This window comes from Lithobates pipiens, unplaced genomic scaffold, assembly GCF_037356315.1.
Source record: "Lithobates pipiens isolate NorthernLeopardFrog02 unplaced genomic scaffold, aLitPip1_a1.2 Scaffold_1, whole genome shotgun sequence".
Lineage (NCBI taxonomy): Eukaryota > Metazoa > Chordata > Amphibia > Anura > Ranidae > Lithobates > Lithobates pipiens.
In genome coordinates, this window is record NW_027507685.1 from 209,248,494 (window position 1) to 209,259,014 (window position 10,521).

The following is a 10,521-nucleotide window of genomic DNA, read 5'->3' on the forward strand; positions in this document are numbered from 1 at the left end:
TTCTTACCAAAAATATGTAGAAGAATATATATTGGCCTAAACTGATGAAGAAATTTTGGGGATATTTATTATAGCAAAAAATTGTTCGCTCTTTTTTTGTTTATAGCGCCAAAAAATAAAAATCGCAGAGGTGATCAAATACCACCAAAAGAAAGCTCTATTTGTGGGAAAAAAAGAATTTAATTCGGGTACAGCGGCAAATGACCGCGCGATTGTCAGTTAAAGCGACGCAGTGCCAAATTTTAACCATCTCAATGCAGGGCACTTTAGCACCTTCCTGCGCAGGCCAATTTTCAGCTTTCAGCGCTGTCACTTTTTAAATGACAATTGTGCGGTCATGCTACACTGTACCCAAACTAAATGTTTATCATTTTGTTCCCACAAATAGAGCTTTCTTTTGGTGGTATCTGATCACCTTTGCGGTTTTTATTTTTTTCTAAACGAATAAAAAAATGCCAAAATTGTTTTTAAAACAAAAAGTTTCTCCTCGTTTTTGTTATAACGTTTTGTAAATACCGGGTGGTTTAGTGTGGTGGCCATCCCTGGTGGTCCTGGCGGCATCCTGGTGGTTCTGGGCGAGCATCCGAGGGGGGGCTGCATTGATAAACAATCAGCACAGATTGTCAGGAGAGCAGCCAATCGGCTCTCCTTTACTCACATCTGTCAGATGCGAGTGAGGAAAAGCCGATCAATGGCTCTTCCTGTTTACATCATGATCAGCCATGATTGGACATGGCTGATCATGTGGTAAAGAGTCTTTGTCAGATCGGAGTTGCGGTGTGTCAGAATCGCTGCAATGTGCGCCCCCCCCCCCTGAGGCACGCAGCAGCTTGACATACTGAGAATGTCATATGACGTCCGGTCAGGATATCACAACTACTTTTCCGCTGTCATTCTGCTATATGGCGGGCGGCAAGTGGTTAAAAAGTGCTCTGGTCAGGAAGGGGGTAAAATCTTCCAGGGCTGAAGTAGTTAAAAGAAAAAAAGGGCTTTTATCTCAATATTTTTGGTTATCCCATTAATAACTGAAAGCGGAGGTCCACCCTAAAGTGGACCTTCCGCTCATTGGAACCCTCCCCCCCTCCGCGCACCACAATTGGCACCTTTCAGGGGGGAGGGGGGTGCAGGTACCTGTACAGTACAGGTATCTGCACCCACTTCCGGCATAGATTCTGCAGAAGGTACGCCCCTTTCCGCAGAATCTACGCCCCTTTCCAAAGGTCCCCGCTGCCTGCTGGGAAACACACGGATCCCAGAGACAGCGGGGACCATCCTTATTGTGCAGCGCGACTCGCGCATGCGCAGTAGGGAACTGGGAACTGAAGCCGAAAGGCTCCACTTCCTGATTCCCATACCCAAGATGGCGGCGGCAGCACCCGAGAGACAATCGAGAGACCGGCTTTGGGTGCCGACATCGCGGGCGCGCTGGGCGGGTAAGTGTCATTATTTTAAAAGTCAGCAGCTGCAGTATTTGTAGCTGCTGGCTTTAAAAAAAAAAAACGGCGGACTCCCGGCGCACTCCCGCTTTAAAATCATCCTTATTTTCATCCTTATTTAATTAGACTCATCATTTTCATCCAAATAATGAATTAATGAATTAATTAGATTTCTAATGATTCTATATTAGTGCTAACCTGTCTATAATTTTTAATTATTTATTTTAATTTTTTAATTTTTAATATTCCGAACTTCTGATCTTTGGTCCTTTATTCTAAAATTGATTGAAGAATCAATTACTCTGTCAGATGTATGCAGTATTAGAGGGATTATAAATATATCAAATATGAGAGATAATATAATGTATACAACATATGCGGAACAATGTATCCCTTAACGTAATGGTAATTTTTAATTTCAGAGTACCTATTTCAAGTTCCTCATTTAATCCATCAGGTGTGATGCTGTTTAAAGTGAAAATCCAAAAAGATTCTCCTTTACATAAATGAGCAAATCTTTCGCCTTCCGGGATCATCATAGATATAGACTCAATGCCAAAGAGTTCTAAACCTTCAGTGCTACAACCATGTTTGTGTTTGAAATGACGTGGGACACTGTGCTATTCTATTTTCTTCTCTATAAACCTACGCTGTTCACAGAAACGTGTTTGCATGGCGCGCACCGTTCTTCCAACATAGGTAAGACCACATGGGCACCTCAGTCCATATACAACAAACTGGGTGCTGCAACAGATGAACTGCTTGGTATTAAAAGTGCGTCCATCTTTGATACTGAATGTTTTTTGACCATTTGAGATGAATCTACAGGCTTTACTTTTAGTTCCTTTACACTTAAAGTATCCTGTAATGTTAAAGAATTGAGGAATATTTGCATCCTGACAACTAAGAGCAATAAGGCTTTTGACGTTAGTTGCACTCTCCCAAGTGCTTTATCTTGCCCCAGGATTGGCCAATGTTTTTGAATTATTTTCTTAATCGCCCAATGTTGGTCACTGAATCTTGTGTTGAAAAGAGTACCACGCTGATCTTTAGCGGAAATTGGAATATCCCTAGTAGTGATTCCTTCTCTATATCAGTTAACTGCCCTTTGTATGTGTTGGGGTTCATATAATTTTTCTAGAAATGTTTTAGTTAACACAGTAGCCTGATCCTCATAATGAATAATATTACTACAATTTCTGCGTAAGCGGCAGAACTGACTTCCATTTTGGAATGTGGCAACTCTTTTGATGGAGATAAGAGTTGCCAGCTGTTTCCTTGAAATTAGTTTTGGATGTGATGTTACCATCAACATCACTACTCAGCTCATGGTCCAAAAAGACCAGAGAATTCGGATCCACTACATGGGTAAAATGTATACCAAACTTATTGACATTACTAAAAAGTAGTGATGGCCGAACGGTTCGCCCGGCGGTCGTTTCGCGGCGAATTTCCGACATTCGCGGTCCGCACGTTCGAACGCCTTTTTCCGTCGTTCGCCGCGGCGGACTTACGTGTTTAATGTATACAAGAACTTTAACCTTTGGTGACACGTTTATCATGTGATACAGGACAGCCAATTGAGACATGACAGCACATGGACACTTGTACATTCCCCCTAACCTATAAATACACCCGATCCGGTGGCCATTTTACATTCTTTCTTCTGTTACGATAGGGACAGGTTCCTGTGTGGAGTAGGGAGAGATAAACCACTAGCTATTTGGTACACAAAAGTTCTTTTCAGGACTGGTATAGGTGTTAGGTGTTGATAGGTTTGCTGTGCTGCTGATTCTTGCAGCAGCCTGAGTGTCTTTTGTTAGTTTAGAGAAAGGGAAAGGACGGTGTATGCTACAGGGACAGCCAGATTAGTCTTTCATCATCATCATCATCATCATCATCATTAGCTGTTACTATCAAGGTCCACAAAAGAGCTGTTCCAGTAACCACTAATCGTTCTCTTTTTTTGCCAATTTGTATAGGGACAGGAAGGAAGCAGTGTTGTCAGGCAGTGAGGGTAATTTTAAAGACTTGCTGTTATTATTAGTTCCACAAAGGTTCTTTTCAGGACTGGTATCAGTGGTACAGTAATAGGCTTGTACATGTATAATATTCTTTCTTCCAAATATAGAAAGGATATTATACTTGACTGCTGCCCTTCTGCTGCAGTCTGCTAAACATTCACAACTCACTTGTTCCACAAAAGTTCTTATAAGGACTGGTAACTTGGTATAGGGTGCTACGGTACATAGGCTTGAGTGCGGTACAGTCTGCTGTTCTGTAAGGACCGCTATCGGTCCACAATAGATAGGGTTGACGTGCACCACTGCTGACCGCTGCCCTATACTGCAGCAGTCCTTCAGCGGTATAGGGACTGACGTACAGTCTGCTAATCACTAACACACAACCTGCTTGTTCCACAAAAGTTCTTATAAGGACTGGTAACTTGGTATAGGGTGCTACGGTACATAGGCTTGAGTGCGGTACAGTCTGCTGTTCTGTAAGGACCGCTATCGGTCCACAATAGATAGGGTTGACGTGCACCACTGCTGACCGCTGCCCTATACTGCAGCAGTCCTTCAGCGGTATAGGGACTGACGTACAGTCTGCTAAACACTAATACACAACCTGCTTGGTCCACAAAAGTTCTTATAAGGACTGGTAACTTGGTATAGGGTGCTACGGTACATAGGCTTGAGTGCGGTACAGTCTGCTGTTCTGTAAGGACCGCTATCGGTCCACAATAGATAGGGTTGACGTGCACCACTGCTGACCGCTGCCCTATACTGCAGCAGTCCTTCAGCGGTATAGGGACTGACGTACAGTCTGCTAAACACTAATACACAACCTGCTTGGTCCACAAAAGTTCTTATAAGGACTGGTAACTTGGTATAGGGTGCTACGGTACATAGGCTTGAGTGCGGTACAGTCTGCTGTTCTGTAAGGACCGCTATCGGTCCACAATAGATAGGGTTGACGTGCACCACTGCTGACCGCTGCCCTATACTGCAGCAGTCCTTCAGCGGTATAGGGACTGACGTACAGTCTGCTAAACACTAATACACAACCTGCTTGGTCCACAAAAGTTCTTATAAGGACTGGTAACTTGGTATAGGGTGCTACGGTACATAGGCTTGAGTGCGGTACAGTCTGCTGTTCTGTAAGGACCGCTATAGGTCCACAATAGATAGGGTTGACGTGCACCACTGCTGACCGCTCACCTATACTGCAGCAGTCCTTCAGCGGTATAGGGACTGACGTACAGTCTGCTAATCACTAACACACAACCTGCTTGTTCCACAAAAGTTCTTATAAGGACTGGTAACTTGGTATAGGGTGCTACGGTACATAGGCTTGAGTGCGGTACAGTCTGCTGTTCTGTAAGGACCGCTATCGGTCCACAATAGATAGGGTTGACGTGCACCACTGCTGACCGCTGCCCTATACTGCAGCAGTCCTTCAGCGGTATAGGGACTGACGTACAGTCTGCTAATCACTAACACACAACCTGCTTGTTCCACAAAAGTTCTTATAAGGACTGGTAACTTGGTATAGGGTGCTACGGTACATAGGCTTGAGTGCGGTACAGTCTGCTGTTCTGTAAGGACCGCTATCGGTCCACAATAGATAGGGTTGACGTGCACCACTGCTGACCGCTGCCCTATACTGCAGCAGTCCTTCAGCGGTATAGGGACTGACGTACAGTCTGCTAAACACTAATACACAACCTGCTTGGTCCACAAAAGTTCTTATAAGGACTGGTAACTTGGTATAGGGTGCTACGGTACATAGGCTTGAGTGCGGTACAGTCTGCTGTTCTGTAAGGACCGCTATCGGTCCACAATAGATAGGGTTGACGTGCACCACTGCTGACCGCTGCCCTATACTGCAGCAGTCCTTCAGCGGTATAGGGACTGACGTACAGTCTGCTAATCACTAACACACAACCTGCTTGTTCCACAAAAGTTCTTATAAGGACTGGTAACTTGGTATAGGGTGCTACGGTACATAGGCTTGAGTGCGGTACAGTCTGCTGTTCTGTAAGGACCGCTATAGGTCCACAATAGATAGGGTTGACGTGCACCACTGCTGACCGCTCACCTATACTGCAGCAGTCCTTCAGCGGTATAGGGACTGACGTACAGTCTGCTAATCACTAACACACAACCTGCTTGTTCCACAAAAGTTCTTATAAGGACTGGTAACTTGGTATAGGGTGCTACGGTACATAGGCTTGAGTGCGGTACAGTCTGCTGTTCTGTAAGGACCGCTATCGGTCCACAATAGATAGGGTTGACGTGCACCACTGCTGACCGCTGCCCTATACTGCAGCAGTCCTTCAGCGGTATAGGGACTGACGTACAGTCTGCTAATCACTAACACACAACCTGCTTGTTCCACAAAAGTTCTTATAAGGACTGGTAACTTGGTATAGGGTGCTACGGTACATAGGCTTGAGTGCGGTACAGTCTGCTGTTCTGTAAGGACCGCTATCGGTCCACAATAGATAGGGTTGACGTGCACCACTGCTGACCGCTGCCCTATACTGCAGCAGTCCTTCAGCGGTATAGGGACTGACGTACAGTCTGCTAAACACTAATACACAACCTGCTTGGTCCACAAAAGTTCTTATAAGGACTGGTAACTTGGTATAGGGTGCTACGGTACATAGGCTTGAGTGCGGTACAGTCTGCTGTTCTGTAAGGACCGCTATAGGTCCACAATAGATAGGGTTGACGTGCACCACTGCTGACCGCTCACCTATACTGCAGCAGTCCTTCAGCGGTATAGGGACTGACGTACAGTCTGCTAATCACTAACACACAACCTGCTTGTTCCACAAAAGTTCTTATAAGGACTGGTAACTTGGTATAGGGTGCTACGGTACATAGGCTTGAGTGCGGTACAGTCTGCTGTTCTGTAAGGACCGCTATCGGTCCACAATAGATAGGGTTGACGTGCACCACTGCTGACCGCTGCCCTATACTGCAGCAGTCCTTCAGCGGTATAGGGACTGACGTACAGTCTGCTAATCACTAACACACAACCTGCTTGTTCCACAAAAGTTCTTATAAGGACTGGTAACTTGGTATAGGGTGCTACGGTACATAGGCTTGAGTGCGGTACAGTCTGCTGTTCTGTAAGGACCGCTATCGGTCCACAATAGATAGGGTTGACGTGCACCACTGCTGACCGCTGCCCTATACTGCAGCAGTCCTTCAGCGGTATAGGGACTGACGTACAGTCTGCTAAACACTAATACACAACCTGCTTGGTCCACAAAAGTTCTTATAAGGACTGGTAACTTGGTATAGGGTGCTACGGTACATAGGCTTGAGTGCGGTACAGTCTGCTGTTCTGTAAGGACCGCTATAGGTCCACAATAGATAGGGTTGACGTGCACCACTGCTGACCGCTCACCTATACTGCAGCAGTCCTTCAGCGGTATAGGGACTGACGTACAGTCTGCTAATCACTAACACACAACCTGCTTGTTCCACAAAAGTTCTTATAAGGACTGGTAACTTGGTATAGGGTGCTACGGTACATAGGCTTGAGTGCGGTACAGTCTGCTGTTCTGTAAGGACCGCTATCGGTCCACAATAGATAGGGTTGACGTGCACCACTGCTGACCGCTCACCTATACTGCAGCAGTCCTTCAGCGGTATAGGGACTGACGTACAGTCTGCTAATCACTAACACACAACCTGCTTGTTCCACAAAAGTTCTTATAAGGACTGGTAACTTGGTATAGGGTGCTACGGTACATAGGCTTGAGTGCGGTACAGTCTGCTGTTCTGTAAGGACCGCTATCGGTCCACAATAGATAGGGTTGACGTGCACCACTGCTGACCGCTGCCCTATACTGCAGCAGTCCTTCAGCGGTATAGGGACTGACGTACAGTCTGCTAATCACTAACACACAACCTGCTTGTTCCACAAAAGTTCTTATAAGGACTGGTAACTTGGTATAGGGTGCTACGGTACATAGGCTTGAGTGCGGTACAGTCTGCTGTTCTGTAAGGACCGCTATAGGTCCACAATAGATAGGGTTGACGTGCACCACTGCTGACCGCTCACCTATACTGCAGCAGTCCTTCAGCGGTATAGGGACTAAGAGTTTTGTCACAGGGTCATTTAAAAAATGACATGCAGAGGAAGAGGCAGGCCCTTCCGCAGGGGTGGTAGGGGTAGGGCAGGAGCAACAGGCTTGAGCCAAAGTGGGAAGTTGCAGAAGGTGCGTTCAATTACTTTAAAGGATGCACCAGACTTGGTTGAGTGGCTGGCTCAGCCTTACTCTTCTGCACCCTCCTCATCCTCTCGATCTGCACCCTCTTCTTCACTCTCTGCTATGTGCACCCCCAAAGACACTACCACCAACAACACGACCACCACCACCACCACCACATACCTTCCGCTTGAGTCACTGGAATTATTTTCCGATCCATATCAAGAGGACATTTCTGATGCGCAGCCACTCTTGGTATTGGATCAGGAAGAGGAGGTAGCAACAAGCGCTACTCAGCAGTCTGACGCCAGTACCCAGATCAGCCCAAGGAGGAGGTTGGTCCCCGGTGTTGCTGCCTACTCCGAGATCTCTACTTATAGCGGTGGGGAAGGTGACGTTGATGATGACGTGTCTAGTGATGTCACGTGGGTGCCCACAAGAGAGGAAGAGGAGGGGAGTTCAGAGGGAGATATGGACCAGCAGATAGGGAGGAGAAGCAGCAATGACTTACATTGCACAGCAGGGACAAAGCAGACTGCAAATGTATCAGGAGCGAGTCATCGACCATGTACGGTCACATCTGGCGCTCCCAGGACACCGGCACATGGCTCCGCAGTGTGGGCTTTTTTTAACGTGTCCGCTGCTGACAATAGCGTTGCCATCTGCAATCTTTGCAGTCAACGCGTTAGTCGCGGTAAGCCCAATACTCACCTAGGGACGACCGCCTTAAGAAGGCACATGAGCAGCCATCACCGAGCCCAGTGGGAGCAACGGAACACACAAAGCCACACTGCAGGCTCTCACCGTCCAGCCTCGTCTTCTACTTCTCCTTCTCCTCTCTCCTCACAATTGTCCTCCACTCCACCTTCCATCACGCCAAGCTCACATTTTTCTGCAAAAAGGCAGGCTTCCGTGGGCCTAATGTTTGAGCGTAAAAAAATGATGATGCCGGATAACCCTCTTGCCCAACGGTTGGCGGCTGGCTTGTCAGAACTCATAGCCCGCCAACTACTGCCATATAAACTGGTGGACTCGGAGGCCTTTCGCAAATTTGTGGCCATTGGAACACCACAATGGAAGGTCCCAGGAAGGAAGTATTTCTCAGAGAAGGGCATCCCAGAGCTATATGGCCATGTTCAGCGGCAAGTGAATGTATCTCTGGCACACAGTGTCGGTGCCAAGATACATCTGACCACAGACACGTGGTCTAGCAAACACGGGCAGGGAAGGTATATCAGTTTTACTGCCCACTGGGTGAACCTTCTGACGGCCGTCAAGCATGTAACCCGTGGCACCCGTGTAGATTTGGTTTTACCGCCACGGATTGCATGCAGGCCTGACTCTTCTTCTCCTCCTCCTACTCCATCCTCCTCCCTCTCCTCCTCAGCTGCCTCCTCCTTTTCCGCTGCTAGCGTCTCTTCCACTGCACCGCCCAAGCTCCCCAGAACCTATTCCACATGCCAGGTGAGACGTTGCCATGCCGTGCTGCGTCTGTTGTGCCTGGAAGCAAAGAGCCACACTGGCCCGGCACTCCTTTCAGCTTTGCGTTCACAGGCAGATGAGTGGCTAACACCGCTCAATTTGACAGTTGGTAAAGTGGTGTGTGACAACGGTGCCAATCTGCTTAGCGCATTGAAACAGGGCAAAATCACGCACGTGCCGTGCATGGCACACGTCTTAAACTTGGTCGTGCAGCGATTCCTTGTCAAATACCCTGGGGTCCAGGACATCTTGCGGCAGGCAAGGAAAATCTCGGCCCATTTCAGAAGATCTTACACGGCCATGGCTCGCCTTGCTGACATTCAGCGGCGACACCATCTGCCGGTCAGACGTCTTATTTGCGATTGCCCGACGCGATGGAACTCAACCTTCTATATGCTTGATAGGCTGCTCCAGCAGAAACGTGCAGTTAACGTCTACCTGTATGAACTCTGCGAAAGAAACGGTTCTGGGGAGCTGGGTTTTTTTTCACCGCGCCAGTGGCTGCTCATGCGCGACACATGCAGACTTCTGCGGCCATTTGAGGAGATCACCAAACTGGTCAGTCGCAGCCATGGCGCCATCAGTGACATGGTACCTTATGCCTTCTTTCTGGAGCGTGCATTGCGTCGTGTCATTGATCAGGCTGTGGAGGAGCAGGAGCGGGAAGATGAGGAAGTCGCAATGCTGGATGAATTCCCAGGGGGGGCTACTCTATCTGAGACAAGTCAACAACAGGAGTCTGATGAGGAGTCAGAGGAGGATGGTGCCGGGGCGGATGAGCAGGAGCAAGAAGTGCATGCTTTAAACCTTTCTGGGATCCCTGTTGTGCGTGGATGGGGAGAGGAGAATGAAGAGGACGACATTATCCTGGATGATGAGCAGGAGCCAGGCCACCACACCGCTTCCACTTTAGTGCAAATGGGGGCCTTCATGCTCCAGTGTTTTAATAGGGACCCCCGTATAAAAAGCATGAGGGTCAAGGACCAGTACTGGGTGGCAACGTACTTAGACCCCCGGTACAAACACAAAATGGCGGAAATGTTACCGCCGTCGCAGAGGGCTGTCAGAATGCAGCACTTCCAGGCCTTGCTTCGAGAAATGCTGCATTCTGCTTTTGCGTGCGCTGGCAGAGGAGCAATTCCCACTCCCAGAGAAGGATTTGCGGGTACCAATCCAACAGCGCCTGCAAGAAGAGGCCGGTTTGAAGATGTGTTGGTGACTTCGGATATGAGGTCATTCTTTCAGCCGACCCATCGACAGGTGTCATCCGGATCCAGCATCAGGGAACGCCTAGACCGTCAGGTGTCCGACTACATTGGGTTAACGGCCGATGTGGACGCTCTGAGGAGTGATGAACCCCTAGACTACTGGGTG